Genomic DNA, 18345 nt, shown 5'->3' on the forward strand with positions numbered 1-18345 from the left:
AGCCGAAGGCAGACGCTTAATGACTGAGCCACCCAGGTGCCCCTGACAGAATCTTTAAATACTTTTTGGTAGCCCTTAAGTCACCAAAATTCACCCTTAAGCAAAAAGACTATAGGTGTTACACAAGTCACAGACTCAAATTTCAGCTTACTGGAAAGAAAAAAGCAATCAAGTAAAACTGAAGGGGTCTCTAAGGGAGCAAAAAATTGGGGTGGGGGGATCGAAAATCACCAGTCTATCCAAGTATGTTAACTGCATAATGGGGCAAAAAAAGAGTTCAGTAAAATATTTGGGCTTATCCTTAATGGCTCTACAAACAAATACAAACACACACACACACACACACACACACACACACACACACACACACAGAGTAAAGCCACTATTAACGTAATTTGCCAAACCTCAATTTGCTCCCTTTTGGAAAAAGAGGCGAAAGCCCCAGTGATTGAGAGCACACGTTCAGATGCCAGACCTGAATGGAATCCCACCCTCCGGCTTTCCAGCTGCAAGGCCTGGAGCAAGTTACTCAAACTCCCTGAGCTCCAGCATCTCTAGGGGGGAAATGGGCTGTGGCCAGGCTTCCTGGGGTGCTCTCAGCACAGCGCCAGGCCCACAGAAAGGGCTCGGGAGCTGGTAAGCGGCAGTGATGGTAGCAGTCTCCAGAGTTCTGTCATCACAGTGACAAGAAAACAAAAGAACATCAGGGATTTAGGAAGAAAGGAAAAAGGCACAGGTATAGGAAGGATCTCCTGAACTTTCTTCAATAGCTTCCTCTCTTATCAAACGCACGGGTCTCTGTAGAATCCTCAATCATGAAAGAAAGATCCAATTATGGTCATGGAATTTATAAGAAGGATCCTTAACAGATTTGATCAAGCTTTTCAACCAAATGGTTGAGACCAAAAAAGTTTCTTTTCCGAACATTCAATTACCAGGAAAACCCCACACCCTAAGAGCTTAGTTCTAAGCTTGAATTGTTTATTAGTTTCAGGAGGCCTGAGAGTCTGCCTAAATACAGATTTCTTTCTAGAAGTTACATCAGAGAGTTTCCACTTATTAATGTCCCCAACAGCCTACAGTAATTGAACACACACCCCAAGACGAGGCCTTTTTTTGGCATTAAAAATGAAGTACCAGTGTCAAGCACCAACTCCAAGTTCGTGGATTTTGTAATAATACAGTCCATCATTGAGGACAGCACTCTGTCACCAGAGGCTTGAAAAACTCAGCAGGACAAAATTGTCCTCAATTTTATTATATTTTATTGTAGCTTTTCAAGGGCTAAAGACCTGACATTTAAACACAAGTGTATGGTGTGTGTATGTGTGTGTGTGTGTGTGTGTGTTTGCACGCACGCACGCGTGAGCGCACAAGAGCAGGTGTGAGGATTATGAGTCATGCCCCGCACCTGGCTCTGCCTATCATGTCAAAGATGCTCCCAACTCATACAAGTCAGTTCGTCTTGCCAGAAAGAAGGGGGATAAAAAGGAAAGAAAGACTTTAAAGCACCAATGAATCCCAAGCAACTTATTAACAGAATACCATAGACTGGGTAGATTATGAACAACAGAAATTTATTTCTCACAGTTCTGGAGGCTGGGAAGTCTAAGATTAAGTCCCTGGCAGACTCCTGGTTCACAGAAAGCCATCCCCTCACTGTGTCCTTAGGGACAAGGGAGTTCTTGAGGGCTCGTTCATAAAAGCACTAATCCCATTCATGAAGGCTCCACCCTCATGACTTGGCCCCCTACCAAATGCCCCACCTCCGATTACCATTGCACTGAGGGGTTAAGATTTCAACATATGAATTTGGGGGGGGGGCACAAACAATCTATAGCAAGTACCAATAATCAAGAAGATGCAAATAAATTCAAATGACACATTTCTACAAATTTCATTTTTATCTGACTTCAGAATAAATAATACAGGCTGGCACATAGGTTAGGAATTTTGTTGTTCCTTTCTTTTGCAGTTAATCTTCAGCATTTGTGTTGGGGGTGTGGCAATTATAATTATATTCCATAAGCCCCCGACCAAGTGTTGATTACAGAATTATACTTGATAAAAGAAAGAAGCCATTCTTGGATGAAAAACATGCTGGATAAAGGAGTGGATAATGATAATTGGGAGTTCGCTTATCATGCGTGTGGCTCCGTATTACCTATCTGAACACGTATATACAAACAGAGGTAGCAGATCAACGCCAGTATTATGTGGTATGTACGTATGTGTAGAGCTGAGTATTCATTCCTATCTACCTACAACGTGAGGCTGAGGTGTACACATTTCTACGTATAAGGGTGTGTATGTGTGGACATATGTACACACACAGGCATTGAACATTTCATGTGTGTGAATGATATACATGTGTGTTCTTGTGAAGCTTCATCTTCACGAAAGAATTTGTCTCGTGAGCCCTGTCTGTAGCTGACATACAGCCTAGTTTTAGGAAACATGTTTTCCATTTATATGGTTTATTATTCCCTGGTTGTTTCCCTCCTCCAGCAAAGAAACGCTGAACCTACAGCTCCTTCCCTCCTCTCCACAGATCACCTGCCCTTGCCGGGAAAAGCCAAGTCCCTTCCGCTTTTGCAGGGCCACAACTCACACCATCCTTCTGTGTGGAGAGCCCAAGGCAGCCCTAGCCTGGTCCGATACGACTGTCTCCATCAGTCCCAACTCCTTCCTTCCGAAGGCCTTTTTCTGCCCAGGTAGAATACAGATTTTGGTGGTAAGTCTCACCCAGACTGCCTCTATCAGGCATGTAACATCTGGGTCCGATAACACCTTATAATGAAGGACCTCCTGTAGCTGGGATCTGGTCATGGTAAAAGTTATCTGTCTCCCTGGGTTACGAATTCTCTTAAGAGGGCATGGGTTTAAGCTCTGGCTTTTATATAAATACAACCCTGGTGCCCTTGAGAAAAGGTAGGAAATTCTCTATGTGGTAAAGTGTTTGTGACCCTAGATGTGCCCATCGTCCTGATGCCAGATGCACATCCTGCCATACCCTGGTTCTCCATCCCTCTCCAACCTGGCAGACCTCTCGCGAGCGTAGAACGTAGACCATCTCCACCACGCCCACTTCCTTAGCCTCTTGAGAGGCAGAGGGAAGAATGAATTTCCTGCCCACAGCACCGCCACCCCACTCAAGGCCATGCTAGGAGTACACGGCAAGGTCCCAGGGTTCACACTGTCATGGCCTAGGCAGCCAGTCCTCAAAATGCCTCCACCACTCCCTCCCCACTCCCACAGCATCTCCTCCAGGACCCTCTCTCCTATCCTCAATTGCCCACTCTCAGCCCAGAGGCACTCTCCATGCCCAAGGGAGCCCTAAATTCCCCTTAAACTTTCTTCAGGCTCATCAAAAACATATTGGTCTTCTGGGGTACCTGGGTGGCTCAGTTGGTTAAGCGACTGCCTTCAGCTCAGGTCATGACCCTGGAGTTCCAGGATCAAATCCTGCATCGGGCTCCCTACTCAGCAGGGAGTCTGCTTCTCCCTCTGACCCTCCCCCCCTCTCATGCTCTCTCTCTTATATAAAAAAATCTTAAAAAAAAAAATTGGTCTTCTGAGGTCTACCTCTCTAGAGGTGATGGAAGATGGGGATACTCAGTTCATTTACTTACCACCTGATGCATTTGCTAGCTAACAGGTTCTCTCTTATCAAGAAGATCCATAGCAGGTAAAACTGGAGGTGGGGTTCTAAGACTCCAATGTTGATGAAAGAGGAGCCACTGTGGGAGGAGTAAGGTTTGGGTCCTCTTATGCCATCCCATATAAATAGTCACCAACTCTACAGCCAGCCAAGCCAGCAGGAGGGACAGATGAACATCGGAGAACACTTCTCTGAAAGGAATAGTTTCACTGTTCTCGGTCCTTAACCCCTAACGCCTGACCTCTCTCAGAACCACCCATGGAGCCTCTCTCAGCTCCCACATGGAGGGTGGGCTTCCTCACCCTGTGGGAGGGGAGTCCAGCAGACAAACAGCACTCCAGGGGCCGGGACGCCTCCATGTGCTTCCCCAAGGGCACCACGGAAGAGCCGGAATCCATGGAACTGGGAGGCCAAGCAATCAAAAAACACTCTTGGCAGGAATACAAGGGCCATCAAGATGCTAATTTAGATCCTGCCTGGCTGACCTGGGTCTGGAAAACACAGAGAAAGAACAAGAAAATTATGTAGTGAATTGTCAGAAGGCAGGAAAGACCCAAGGCCTTGGTCTGAATCGTGTTCCATGCGAAGTTCTGGCATGGTGCATGCGTGAAACCTGCCAAACCTTGAGTAATGGGAACAAACAAGAGAGGAAGGGGGGTGCTGAGAGGGACTGGCGGGGAGAGGGAAATCAGGCTGTGTCTAGGTGGTGCCAAACATCTGGGTAAACTGCAAAATGCTTAAGCCAATAGCCAGCCATTTTGTCTACAGAGTAACACCGAATCTGAAAATGTCTAGGTCGCATCGTGGTGATTTTTTTTATTTTATTTTTCGTTGTTGGTGCAGATGTTTGAAGTTCCTCAAGCGTATAACCAAGGCTTATTTCCAGGTACCTCCACCTTCCGGTGTTTAGTACATTTCTGGGACCTAGTAGCTACTCTACATGTGTCCAAGAAACGGAAAGAGGGAAGGCGGAACAGAGAAAGCCATGGCCAGGACTACCCCCCAAATCCTTAATGACAGGATAACCATATAATTTTATTGCCCAAACTGGGACAACTTTGAGAGTAACAGGGGGTGCGAGTACTGGCCCAAGCCAGGTAGCCGCCCTACTTAATGGCCAGTTACATATGGAAGAATGAGGCATTAGAAAGGGACCGCCTTTGTTATTTTCCAAAAACTATAATTTAGATAGGCTTGGAGTACACAAGAAACAGCAAGAAGGCCAATGTGTCTGGAGCAGAGACAGGGAAGGAGAGAGTGGGAAAACGAGGCAGGAGCAGTCAGGAACCTGGATTTCATTCCAGGTGTGGCAAGGTGCCATTGGCATGGGGGAGTGGGGGATGTTACCTAGGTGAGTGACAAGATCTGATTGAGGTTTTAAAAGATCTCTATCTGGTTGCAGTATGGAGAATGAATTGTAAGGGACAAGGTGAGCATCAGGCCACTGTGGTTATCCAAGTGAGAGGACAGTGGCTTAAGCTAGGAGTGGCGGTTGCAGATAAGGTGGGGACAGTTTGGGGACAATTGATCTAAGCTGAGTCATTTATGGGATGGACACAAGAGGTGAGTTAAGAGGCATCAAGGATTCCTCCTAGGTTTAGAGGCTGAGCTGCCAGCTGGGTAGCTCATGATGTCCTTTATCTACCTGGGGAACCCAGGGGAGGTCATAGCCTTTACGGATGTCCCCCTAAAAAAAGAGTCACCCCAAAACCCTCACCTATTCCCTGTCTCTTACCCCTGTTTACCTCCCTCATGACTCTTATCACCATCTGTAATTTTATTTATGGGTTTATATGGTTAATGATTTGTCTCTCCCACCAGATTGTTAGTTCAATGAGGGTGGGGACTTTGCCTTGTTCACCAGTATGCCTAGCATAGCACTTAGCATCTAATTCATGCTCAATATCTGCTAAAAGGAAAACCAAGAGGAGTTTTTAAAAATACTACGCTTGAGCCCAAGGACACATTCTGGGACCAGGTAGCTGCAGAACCTTAGTCAAGCCATTTAGCCTCTGGCTCTCGGCTCTCACCATTACAATGACAGATTTGGAGGAGATGTTCACCAAGGTCCCTTCCAGCTCAAACATTCCAGGACCATGATTGTGTCTCCTGATGCTCCCAGATGAGCTAGAATCGGCAAAACCAGAGAGTGTTATTCACAGATCTCCGAACCAAGAAAACACTTTGAGCGAGAGCTCAGGAGCGAGGTTTGCCCTAGTGCCCAAGCGCTCACACCAGTAAGTGAAGAGACAGCAACATCACAGGGAAGCAGCACACAGGTAGAGCGGGGGTCCCACTACCTTGGGTAAGGAAGAATGTAGCATGCCATCCCCTCACCAGCATGACCTGTACCCCCATGTGTCAGACATGCCCATTTTTCCAGGACGATAGGTTGGGGTCCTACTCTTCTGTGAGTCAGTGTCCTCCTTTTTTCCTCATGTCTGTTCCCATTATTCAAAGTTTGAGGTGTGGTTTACATGCAGTAGGTCAGATCCTTTTGCACGAGAAAGGACGAAGCCTGCTGTCCTCCGGCAGTTTATTGCGTGATGTTTTCTCCTTCCTTCTTCCAGCCCCGTGTCCAAGACGGAACTTCAGAACGAGCCCCGTGAAGGCAGTGCTGCTCTTCCAACAGCTCTGCGATCTCGGAGTCTCCCAGTTCCACGTGCGGCATTTCCCGAGCCCAACAGCTACCTTTCCTCCCTCCGTGCCAGCACAGACGAAGGCAACTGACAGATAACCTGAAATGCCATGTGCGTTATTCAGCCAAACCTCCTGGTCTGCCACCAAGAGCCAGAACTCATCCGAGGAATGTCTGACAAACTCCGCATTTAGGCTGGGTTGGTAGAGACTTGCAACACTACCCACTGCATCTCCGCACAACCACACCTCACGCCAATGGCTGGTTAGCCCATGTGCAAAGGAAGCATCCGGAACATCAGGCCAGAGGCCAGAGTAGTGAGTTCAACTATCACGGCCCAGATGTCCTACTGGTAGATCCACTCTGTTTCTCCAAACCTGGGACCCCAAGCCCTGTCCCATGTCCAAACATGAGGACTCCTCTGCTGCTCCACCCCCGTGACTGTCCCGGACCTTTGGCCACCGGTCTCTGGCCACACTCTGCCTGTGCCACTCGCCTGACACGGGCCCACATCTGCTGTGGGAACACGGACACTAGTCTCCTCCGGAGTCAAAGACTCCCCCCCGCCCCCCGCGCAAACCTTCACAGATTTCTGCATATTTCCCCCCCTGTTCTGCATTTTTCTCCACCTTCCCAATTTGCAACTAGAAGCCTGTCTTGGGTCCTCCTGTGACCTTTTTTAGACTCGTCTGAGTCTAGAGTCCGCTGTCATGGAACTCCTGTTCCAAGGATCCATTGGAAGCTCGGTGAGCAGCCACACCGGGGACTGCTTTCTTTGCCAAACACATTCTCTTATTTGCTCTGCTGCTGCTAAGTCTGTTGTTAAAGAGAAACTTGGCCAGGCCCTCCAAATTACTCAGGCTCTGCCCGATGTGAAGCAAAATTAACACACCTGGTGGCAACTTCGAATGTAACTGCTGAATGCATAGACGCCGTCTGGGTCTGCGCCGAGCCACCACCATCTCACCTGCTACAGGGCCCGGTTACATCCATCTGTAATAACAGATAACGCCCTCTCTGCCGTACAATTCTCCTCCATAACTATGATTCTGTTCAAATAGAAGTCTGTGCTCAAAATCCTGCAACTTTTCTCCCACTCATCTCAGGGTAAAAGCCAAAGTCTTCCCAATGGTCTAGAAGTCCCTTCAAAATTGGAGCTATACCCAATTGTTTCTCATACACATCAGGCATGCTTCTGCCTCAGGGCCCTTGCACTGGTTTTTCCTCTGCCTGAAAGAGTTTCCTCCAGATCACATGGTTCACTCCTTCTACTCCTTCAAATCCTTTTCCAAATGGCTAATGCGGACCGATCCATTTATAATTTCAGCTTTCACCCAGCCATCCAATCCCCCTTTCCCTGTTTTCCTAAATCAAATTCTAACATACTATGTAATCTGCTTATCTAGTATGATATTCTTTATTTGTCTCCTCTACTAGAATTTAAGCTCCAAGAGGGCAGGAATTTTTGTCTGTCTTGTCCAGCAATGAATCCTCAGTGCCTAGAACAGTGCCTGACACATATTATGGAATGGATGAAGTAATTAATTAATAAGAAGTTCATCAGGATGCCTGGGTGGCTCAGCCAGTTAAGTATCCGACTCTTAATTTTGGCTCAGATCATGATCTCAGGGTCACGAGATTGAGCCCTGTATTGGGCTCCACGATGGGCTCCCTCTTCCTTGGCCCCTCCCTCCCTCTCTCTCTCTAAGAAGAAGAAGAAGAAGAAGAAGAAGAAGAAGAAGAAGAAGAAGAAGAAGAAGAAGGGGAAGAGGAAGAAGAAGAGAAGAAGAGGAAGAAGAAGAAGTTGTTTATCAGTTAAGAGTCTAGATGCTGGTCTTACTGCTGAGTTCAAATCTCAGATTCAGCTTCTACAAGCTGTGTGGCTTCGAACAAGCTTTAACTTTTTTATACATCAATTTATCCATCTGCAAAAATGGAAGAAAAAAAAACTGCAACTACTTCACAGGACTTTCATGAGAAAATTCATGTCGCACAGTGCTTAGAACATAGTAAGAACTCTGTGGATGATATCTATTATCTTCGTCCTTGGTAGATGAATTAGACTTCTGGAAATAACCAAAAAGCCACTTGAACTAAAGCATGGTAAATAAAGTAATAGTATCTCTGCTAAAATGATGGGAAGATAATGCAATATGCGTGGTTCTCTTTTCTGGTTCATAAACCAGCTCTACAAAATAATTCTGGCGGGGGGAGGGGGGAAGCAACACTCATATAATAAGCAATGGTACTCCCTATGTGGCCCCTGGGAAGGGCAATACCCACTTGGCTGCCTATGTTCTGACATATTTGCTAATGCCATAGAGTCCTAATAGTAAAAATAATGGAAATAGAAATAGCAGCCCTTAGAGGTCCTCTGCTATACCTCCCGCTTCCCTGACTCACTTTATGTTGCTTTTCTGCCGGACAGAGCCAACTGCTCTGAGTATGTGGGTCAAGAACCTCTGGGGAGAGAGTGCCGAAGAGGCTTTATAGAGAGGATGTCACAGAAAGTGATACCCTGAACCAGGCTGAGCCGTAACCTGAGTGTCATGAAGGTCTAGAAACTCAATCTGGGGAAGAGTGAGCAGAGACGGAACAGGTCATTTGCAGAACAGACTCTCTGGGGCCCAGAGAAGGAGGGAGGAGGAGCAGACTCACCCCAAAATGGGCTGACCACCAGCCAAGCTGTTAGAGCTCTGTGGCCTTCTTCCTCTCCCCCACCTCTGGCACCTCAGGAAAGAGGGGGTGAGGAGAGAGGGGAAGCTCAAGACGACGCCTTCAACCCTGCCACCTGAGAAGATGCAGAGCAGAGGGCTCTTCCCTTCCCGTGGTTCCTGCCGTCCGTCTCCAGGGCCAAGCATATTCTTCATATTGTAATACAGACTGTGCCTCCCCTCTTTACAGATGAAGGAGCGGAGCCCCAGAGAGAAGGGAATTCGGCTGGCAGAGAGACTGGTGGCCCAGCCGGATCCCTCAGTCTACCGCACAGGTCACCACAGACAGGTCTGCCTGGCAATGACTTCCTGCACCTCCCTGCCCGGGGGCGTCCTCCGGCTTCAGGAGCATGCTCCACCCACAGGCAGAGAGGCCCGGCATGCCAGGGGGTTACTACCCCAGACGTGACCCTCAACCTACCAGCGAGCATAATTTCAGATGCATGTCACGGCTTCTTAGAGGGTGCTTCTCCCATCGAGTTCAGACCCCCAAGTTTTAAACTAGGGGAACACCTTTTCATATTTAAAAGAGAAGAACAAAGGGAGAGGTTTTAAGCATTTTTGCTCCCCCGGACTCCTTTGGCAATTTGGTGAAGACTGTGGACCACTCCTCAGGATCATTATTCTTAAGGCACAAAATAAAATCTATAAGGATTATAAAGGACACTAAATATGTTGAAAGATAATTATCAAAAGAACTTAAAAATAATTTTGTGATAGCATAACATAGATTTATTTTAGAATGAAATCTAAAAGAGCAGCTCATAACCACCGTAATCTTAAATGAGTGGTGAGCATTAATAGTCTCTGCCACAACTGTTATATGGAATTGTGGGGGGGCCTGGGTGGCTCAGTGGGCTAAGCATCCAACTCTTGACCTCAGCTCAGGAGTTGATCCCAGGGTCATGAGTTCAAGCCCCACATTGGGCTCCATGCTGGGTGTGGAGCCTACTTAAAAAAACATATAATTTTTGTTCACAAGTCACAGTCACTGCTGATACTACCGTGGTGTGTTGCCCACATTCATACTAGAGGGAAACAGTAAAATGCAGTTATAAGTTAGAAAATAAAGATATGATTTCTCAAAGCTGACAGACTCCTGAATTTTCTACATGCACCTTCTGGGCATCTGTGCACCCCAGAGAGAACCCCTGTGCTCTCTGTGAGACTTGCTAACTGATGACTCAAAACTGGTTCAGTGGCCCCTTGAGCTCCTGCTCCCTTCCTGAACAACTCAGTCCTAAAGCCATTAGTTGGGGCAAAACAAGGTAGTAGTTCCAGAGTGGGGGTGGGAGAGGCCACTGTGGCTCAGAGTAGGGTATCAGAGTTTCAACAGAGTGCGGAGAGCAGCCCTGCTGGGGAGGGGATGGCAGCAGGGATGGGAAATTGGTTGGATACAAAGAAATTAATCAAATGAATAAATACATCCATAATGAAAGCGAAATTCCCTCACTGTTGGGAGAGTTATAAATACAGAAAGGGGGAAGGCAAGCATGAGCACTGGTGTCGGATTACAACTGGAGACATCTGTGTGAACTCACGGTTTTCAAAAGATGGAGATGTTAATGTGTGTATACACCAACACACACACACACACACACACACACACACACACACACACACAGCTCTGGCCATTGAGAAGTGTGGGAGCAGCAATCCCCCAAGAACTATGAGCATATTTAGCACTCAGATCTTAGCTTTGAAATAACATTTTCTACCAAAAGAGCCCAGGGCTCCTTGGAGAAATGGCTGATTCCCGGGCTGGAGCACGAAGAGCACAGGTGACCCGAGAACATCTTACTATGCCAGAAAGCCAGAAGGCACTCAAAGAATGACAGGGTTCTGGGAAAGGAATTCAGACTCCAGCTTGAGTGTGATCCCAATGGCCAAGCCAGGGACAATCCGAGCGTCAAAATACATAAGAATTAAAATTCATTCAACGTAAGGGAAACCATGAGCCTGTATAGATGGAAATAAACAGGTGAATCAATTGAATGTGTGATAAGGAATGAGATGTTTATACAGTTTCAAAATACCTTCCCACAAAATAGTTATCAGTTACACAAAGGAAGAGAGTAACTTTACAGTGGGAGAGCCCAGAAGACACCAAATTAAGTGATCAAAGGTAACAACACCAAGAATAGCATAAAGAGACATCTGTACCACTTGATAAGAGGCAATGAAAAGAACGTAACCTAACTGCTGTGGTATTCCTACCAAAAAATGCATAATCTGATTCTAATCACAGGAAACGTCAGACAAATCTCAATTGAGGGATGTGCTACACAATAATTGGCCTGTAAATTTCAAAATGTCAAGGTGATAAAAATCAAAGTGTGTTCCAGACTGAAGGAGGCCTAAGAGATGACAACTAGATCCAGTACAGGATTCTGAGCCAGATCCTGTTGCTCTGAGGATGTTCTTAGGGTAACTGGCGAACCTTCAACAGGGTGTGAGGTTAGATGATAGTAAGGAATCAATGTGAATTTCCTGATTTTATTGGTTGTATTGTGGTTACATAGGAAAATGTCCCTTTTCTTTGTAGGAAACACCCTCCAAAATATTCGAGGAGGAAAGGATACAGGTTGGAAATTTACTCTCAAAGGTTCAGGGTGTGGGAAGTTCTTTATAGTGACCTTCCAGGGTTTTCTGAACGTTTGGGATTGTTTCACAATTTAACAAGAGGGGAAAAGGCTGGTTCTGTGATTTGTATGTCCATCACTTATCTGTAGCCAAACGAGGAACTAAAAATAAGTGAAGGAAAATTGGGAAGCAAGGATTTCTTGGAAGACAGTTGAGACCTTGTATTTAGAGGATCCTATTCATTTCAGTTGGGTGACACGGAGAGCCATTCCCACCTCACTCAAGCCTTAGAGGGTGGTTGTATCTGCCTGAAAGAGATTAATATTTTGCCCTTCAGCGTGATGCACGTGGACCTGCAGAAACTCGGAGCTCTTAGCACTGCAGCCAGAGCAGAGCATGAAAAGGTTTGCGCACAGCCTGCCCTTCCAGAGTTGGGTGAGCAGAAAATAGAAACTATCTCCCAGAAGCAGTGGACATCATGGAGGACAGCTCCATGTGAGCCACCTTAAAAAGATTCAACTCCAAAGGCAAAGCAATCCCAGCTGCAAGAAGCTCAAGGGAAGGGAACAGTAAATGGTCAGTAGGAAGGTGAAGCCACAAGTCAGGGAGTTATGCAGCAGGCAGTACCTGACACCCTTTTAGGGAAAGGGGTCCTAAAACCTACAAAGCACCCCAAGAGAGAGAAATCCAGCATCTGGCTATCTGACACCCAGGGGACATCAACCCCAGCCACAAGTGCACTAATATCAGACTAAAACTACAAAGCACTAGCAGCAGTAAAAAAAGAGACAGAAGAGAAATTAACAACAAGAAAGAGAAATCACAAAACAAAGTTCACTCCGTCCTTCCCCCGTTCAAGTTCCCAAGACTGGATCAGGCCTGGAGCTGAAAAAAACCTTGAAATTTTGATTCGCATCAGAAAAAAACTTGAAATTCTGATTCGCATCATAATTGTTTAATACCAGAAAGCAAAACTAAAATACCTGAAAGTGGGCAAACATCTATGGACTCTTCCAGGGACAGGGCAGGAAAGGCCAAAAGAACCCATTTGAAAAGCAATGGTGAACAAGAATAATGTAACTCTCTGCTTCTCCCCACAGGGTCCAGCTCATGGAACCCGCTGGTTCCACAGGGGTTATCCTGTGTATTCCTCGCAGCACCCCAGAAGGGTGGCTTTTGCTGTAAGCCTGCCTGAAAAGGACCTGCATGTGGGCTCATCTGTACCAAGTCATGATACCGGGTGTGTCAGCCTTCCAGGGAACAGGGCATCGCTCCACATGACTTCATCCATGGGGAATGAGGAAGCAGAGACCAACGTGAAAGCCAGTAGGTGGGCAGTAGAAACCAATGGAGAAAATACAGAGAACAGTTGCAGGGAATTTGTTTTGCTTTGTAGTGGCTTCCTGGGAAAACCACAGCTACAGGGAAGATCAGCAATCAGGGATGGGGTGGTTCTTCCAGCAGGAGGCCCTGGCAGAAACACACTGTGAAAGCTACAAGCCCAACAAAGAAAACGCCCACATTGGGGATGTTCACAAACCGAGCTCACTGCAGTGATTCTTAACCTTGCTTATACATTAGAAGCACCTGAGAGTTTTGTAAAATCTTAATACCTGTGTCCTAACCTCAGAAATTCTAGCATTAGGATTTTTTTTAAGGTCCCTAGCTGATTCTAATGTGCAGCCTAGGCTGAGAACCATAGCAATGGATTTTGTTGAAGTTTGAAAAAAAAAAAGAAAGAAAGAAAGAAAAGAAAAAGAAAAAATGTTTTATCTCAACTACAAATATCAACTCTTAGAAAGGTTTGGCTGAGCATGAACCTCGACCCTGAAAAATACCTTGTTTGAAATATAAAACACTAATGAACATTCAGGCACAGCCTCATTTGCCAGGCTTAAGTATAGATGCAGATATAGAGACAGATATATATCCATCTTCCTGGTGCTAGTGGTAAAATATGTATTCAAAAGGGTTTCTCTGGGGCACCTGAGTGGCTCCATTCGTTAAATGTCTGCCTTCAGCTCAGGTCATGATCCCTGGGTCCTGGTATGAGCCCCATCTTAGGCTCCCTGCTCAGGGGGTCTGCTTCTCTCTCTGCCCCTCCCCCTGCTTGTGCTCCCTCTGTCTCTGTCTCTCAAATAAATAAAACCTTTAAAAATAAATTTTTAAAAATTAAAAAATACAAGTATTTTTCCTGGGGCGACTTGGTGGCTCAGTGGGTTAAGCCACCAACTCCTGATTTGATCTCAGGTCCTCCTCTCAGGGTCCTAGTTCTCGAGCCCCACATTTGGGGGTGGAGCCTACTGGAAAAAAAAAAGTGTTTTTCCTGTGTTTGGAGATGATCTCTAGTTCATCTCATCCACACTTACTCACCGGGTCTTCCTTAGAAAGAAAAACACACATTTACAGGGTAGCTGTAGGCCACTGGGTATGCAAGAAGTCACAGTAAAGAGCAACGCCATTGGGCCCACTAAGGGACTGAACTGGGCGGGGGAGGCGGGGACGTTTTTGTTTCATGAAAACTGTTTTCGAGCCAGCTGAACCCCCACACTACAGCATTTCCATCCACCTACTAACACTAGTGTCAATAAAAGGAGCAAATAAACAAGCAGTTAGACAAAGAGTCTTTCTTTTAGGGGACTTTTACATTATTTAACTCCAATGTCACTTTCAACTTTCATCCCCTGTTTCTAGATTATTCTTAATATTTGTCCATTACTCACTGTAAAAGAAAAGGCCCAGCTCCACGGATCAACAGGTGGCACGCACTTCCCCACGGCTTCACTCCCAGTTCCTGACTTGCAGCAACTACCCGGCGGAGCCGAGCCGACCCAAGCCAAGACTTAAAAAGAAGCACTCCAGGGCTGGCTCAGCCGCAGTGGCTTGGAGACCACGCCCAGGCTAGCCCATTGGAGGATGAGAAGCACATGACCCAATGACCCCCAGCCAACAGCCAACCAACTGTCAGACTCGCGTGTGCGTCAACTGCGCTGAGACCAGAAGAGCCTCGCGGCTGAGTCGGTCCCAGATCAGCCAACCCTCGAGAGGATCCTAGTAGGGAGCACGAGCAAGACCAGAGGAGCTGCCCGGACAAGCCCAGCCTAAACTGCCATCCTGCGAACGCATAGGCTTAATCAAGACCGACTGTTTTCTGTCACTGAGCCTCGGGGTGGTTTGTTACATTATTGTGGCAAAAGAGAGATCATACAGGTGCCTGAACGAAAAACTGTATGGCAGTCATTTCCGTGAGGGGAAAACAAGTGGGCCAAGACTACACTGCAAGACCCCTGCGGGCCTGGACTTAGGGTGGGTGGTTCACCACTGTATCGCCTTTACACAGCCCAGCCACAGCCACCGGTACTCAGCAACGTGTGCTGGATGAAGGAAACATCTGGTTGAAACAGATCCTAGGCTGTAACGCTTCTCAGAATGGTCCTGAAATCATTAACTTCCAAACTTTTAAAAATATAACTGACCCACTACTATCATTTATTTACCTTTTTCCTTTCCAAGTCAAAATCCTCAGCCAGCACTCATAAACCACACAGTAAAAAGGATTTCTGTAAAAGGCTTCCCCCAAAGCACGCGGATGACTCTTTGCCCCATCACATAACCATTTCTCTCCAGCTGCCAGGCTGCTTCTGCAAGAGCCCAGCCAGTTACAGTAGCTAGTGTAAAAGCTAATCTTAGAAAGCACACATCACTTCTCCAACCCCGTAATTAAGACCAGAAATCTGTAACTGAGACATTCATAAAACACGGGTTTTCAAGTGCCAGCTTTGCCTTCAAGTTCTGCAGAATGGGCCAGATTGGGGGAATGCTGCCCAAAACAATCTGATGGTCAGGGGAATGGAAGAATGGGCTCCCGGATGGCCAAGAAACTATGGGAGCAGGCCCCAGCCAAAATCCCCCTCTCCTTCTAGTCAATGGCACAGAACTTCACTGTCCACCTTTGATCATTATTAAGTGTGAGGGCCAACCATCTATTAGCAAATCCGTAGGAGAAGAACAGATTCCTATGGATAAGGGTAGCAATTTTGTTGGTTTTTAGATGAATGTCTCCAGTGGCTAGTTGTCAGTGAGAAGGCTTTTAACTTCCCAGTAGGATATTTCTATTCCACCAATTTTATCTTCCACAGAAGGGACCAGTTTCAACCAACTGCTTGCAGTCCTGATACTTGGATTCAAGTCAGAGAGGGTTATTACACTTATTTACACAGTGCTTATTACTGACTTCTGATGTATTAATGTGCTCATTTCTACACAGCCATAACAAGGGCTGGGAAACGACGGCCTCTCCTTCCCAAAATGCAAACATACGCATATGCCTTACCTCTGACTCCAGGCCTTGTATTTATCTGGACAAAGTGCTGATCTTGGCAGGTCACCCTTGAACACACTTTAGGAGTCTGTCTCTTTGATACAGCCAGCAGGATAAAACCGCCCTCTCCACATATGTCTTCAATGGCTGAGATATTCTTTTCCCACCACTTCCCACTGTGGAGACTTTTTCAATCTGTTTAATAGTAGGGAGGAGCCAGGTTGCTATTTTGGGTTTAACTATGAAATATTTATTGAGCTCTAACTTACCAGGAGCTATTTGAAACCCCAGGGCCTTTGGATTGTATCATTTTTATAAAAATGGGCCCGGAAATTGATCAGGTAATGAGAGGAGGGAAAAGAAAAGTCGCTCTGATTTGAAGGATCGGCAGGCCAGGGGGCCTGGGATATCAGCGCCCAGAGGACAGGAAGGACAACATTTGAGTGTTTCACTCACTTTTATAGGCCCAGAGTGTAAAAACCAAACAGTACCTTACAGATGGGGTATTGTAAACTTTCTATTTTATATGAGGAAACTGAGGCCTGGGGTGCTTAAGTGACAAACCCAGTGACAAACCCGCACCTAATTAGTGGAAGAGTCAGAATCGATTTATTTTACTCTTTTTAAAATTCCAGCAAATGACCATGAGTACATTTACAAAAGGCAGGGCAGTATTACAGGGTTTGGTGTTATACTTACATACAGGCCAGAGTTCAACATCTTGAATGTTCCTGCCTCCTGGGGCCCAAATTCAACACACTCGTATCAGTAACATTTTTCATTATACATTAGCTCTCAAAGGTGGAGAATCCGTGATTTACAGAGGGGGTTCTCAACCTCAGCACTATGGACATTTTAGTGTGGATAATTCTTTGTTAGAGTGGAGGTGAGAGTACGCATTATAAAACATGTTGCAGCTATCCCTGGCCTCCACCCAGTAGATGCTAGTAGCCTCTAGTTCTCCAGACATTGCCAAATGTCCTCTGGGGAGCTAAATCACCCCAGTTTGGAGCCACTGATTTAAAGTAAAATTAATACAACACCTGTGCAAGGCTGTATAAGCATCACTGAACTGCACAATATATTTGTATTAATAATGAGGAAGGTAGAAAGACCTAGAGATTTAAAGAAAAAGACCTGATATCATCACTGGATCATCCAGTACCTACAGCCATATGTGGCACAAAAAACTTCTCTTCCATCTTCTTAGAAATTAATATAATTAATAATTGGTGTTTATTATTACTAATAAGTGTTAATTTATTAATTAATAAATATCTTCCAAATGCTTCAAGTTTACATTAAAATAATTTTCTTTCATTTATCCTACCCCTCACATAACACTGGAATTTTTTTCCGAATGGCCATTGCAGTTCTTTTAAAAAATCTACATCAAATTCAAAAGCTTTGCATAACAAAAGAAATCATCAGCAAGACAAAAAGGCCACCTGAATAGGAGAAGATATTTGCAAATGACACATCTGATAAGGAGTCAATGTCGGAAACATACAAAGAACTCAGAGGAGTCAACACCAGAAAAATAATCTGATTAAAAGGGGCAGAAGACCTGAATACATGTTTTTCCAAAGAAGACATACAGATGGCCAACAGACACCTGAAAAGATGCTCAGTATCCCCAACCATCAGGGAAATGCAAATCCAAACCACAATGAGCTGTCATCTCACATCGGTCAGAATAGCTAGTATTAAAGAAAAAACAAGAAATAGTAAGTGTTGGAGAGGATATAGAGAAAAGGGAAACCTCGTGTACTGTTGGTGGGAATGTAAACTGGTGCAGCCACTGCAGAAAACTATGGATAGTCCTCAAAAAACTTAAAATAGAACTATTGCACAATTCCACTGCTGGATATCTAACCGAGAAAAATAAAAACACTAATGCATAAAGATGTATGTGCCCCTCTGTGTATTGCAGCATGATTTACAGTGGCTGATTATGGAACCAACCCGAATGTCCACTGATAGATGAGTGGATAAAGAAAATGTGGCATATATTTAAAATGGAATATTATTCAACCATAAAAAAAAAAGAAAAGAAATCTTGCCATCCTGACAACATGGATGGACCTACGGGTATTGTGTTAAGTAAAATAAGCCACACAGAGAAAGACAAGTACTATGTGATTTCACTTGTATATGGAATCTAAAAAACAAAACAAACAAAACAACAAAGACAGAAACAGACTCATAGAGAACAAACTGATGGTTACCAAAGGAGAGAGCAGTGAGGGAATGAACAAAATGAGTGAAGGGGATTAAGAGATACAAACTTCCAGTTATAGAATAAATGTCATGGGGATGAAAAGTACAGCATTGGGAAGGTGGTCAATAATACCGTAATACACTTATTGTGGTGAGCATTTTGTAATGTATACAATTGTTGAATCACTATGTTGTATACCTGAAAATA

This window comes from Ursus americanus, chromosome 15 (assembly GCF_024610735.1).
Source record: "Ursus americanus isolate L20-20 chromosome 15, mUrsAme1.1.p, whole genome shotgun sequence".
Taxonomy (NCBI): Eukaryota; Metazoa; Chordata; class Mammalia; order Carnivora; family Ursidae; genus Ursus; species Ursus americanus.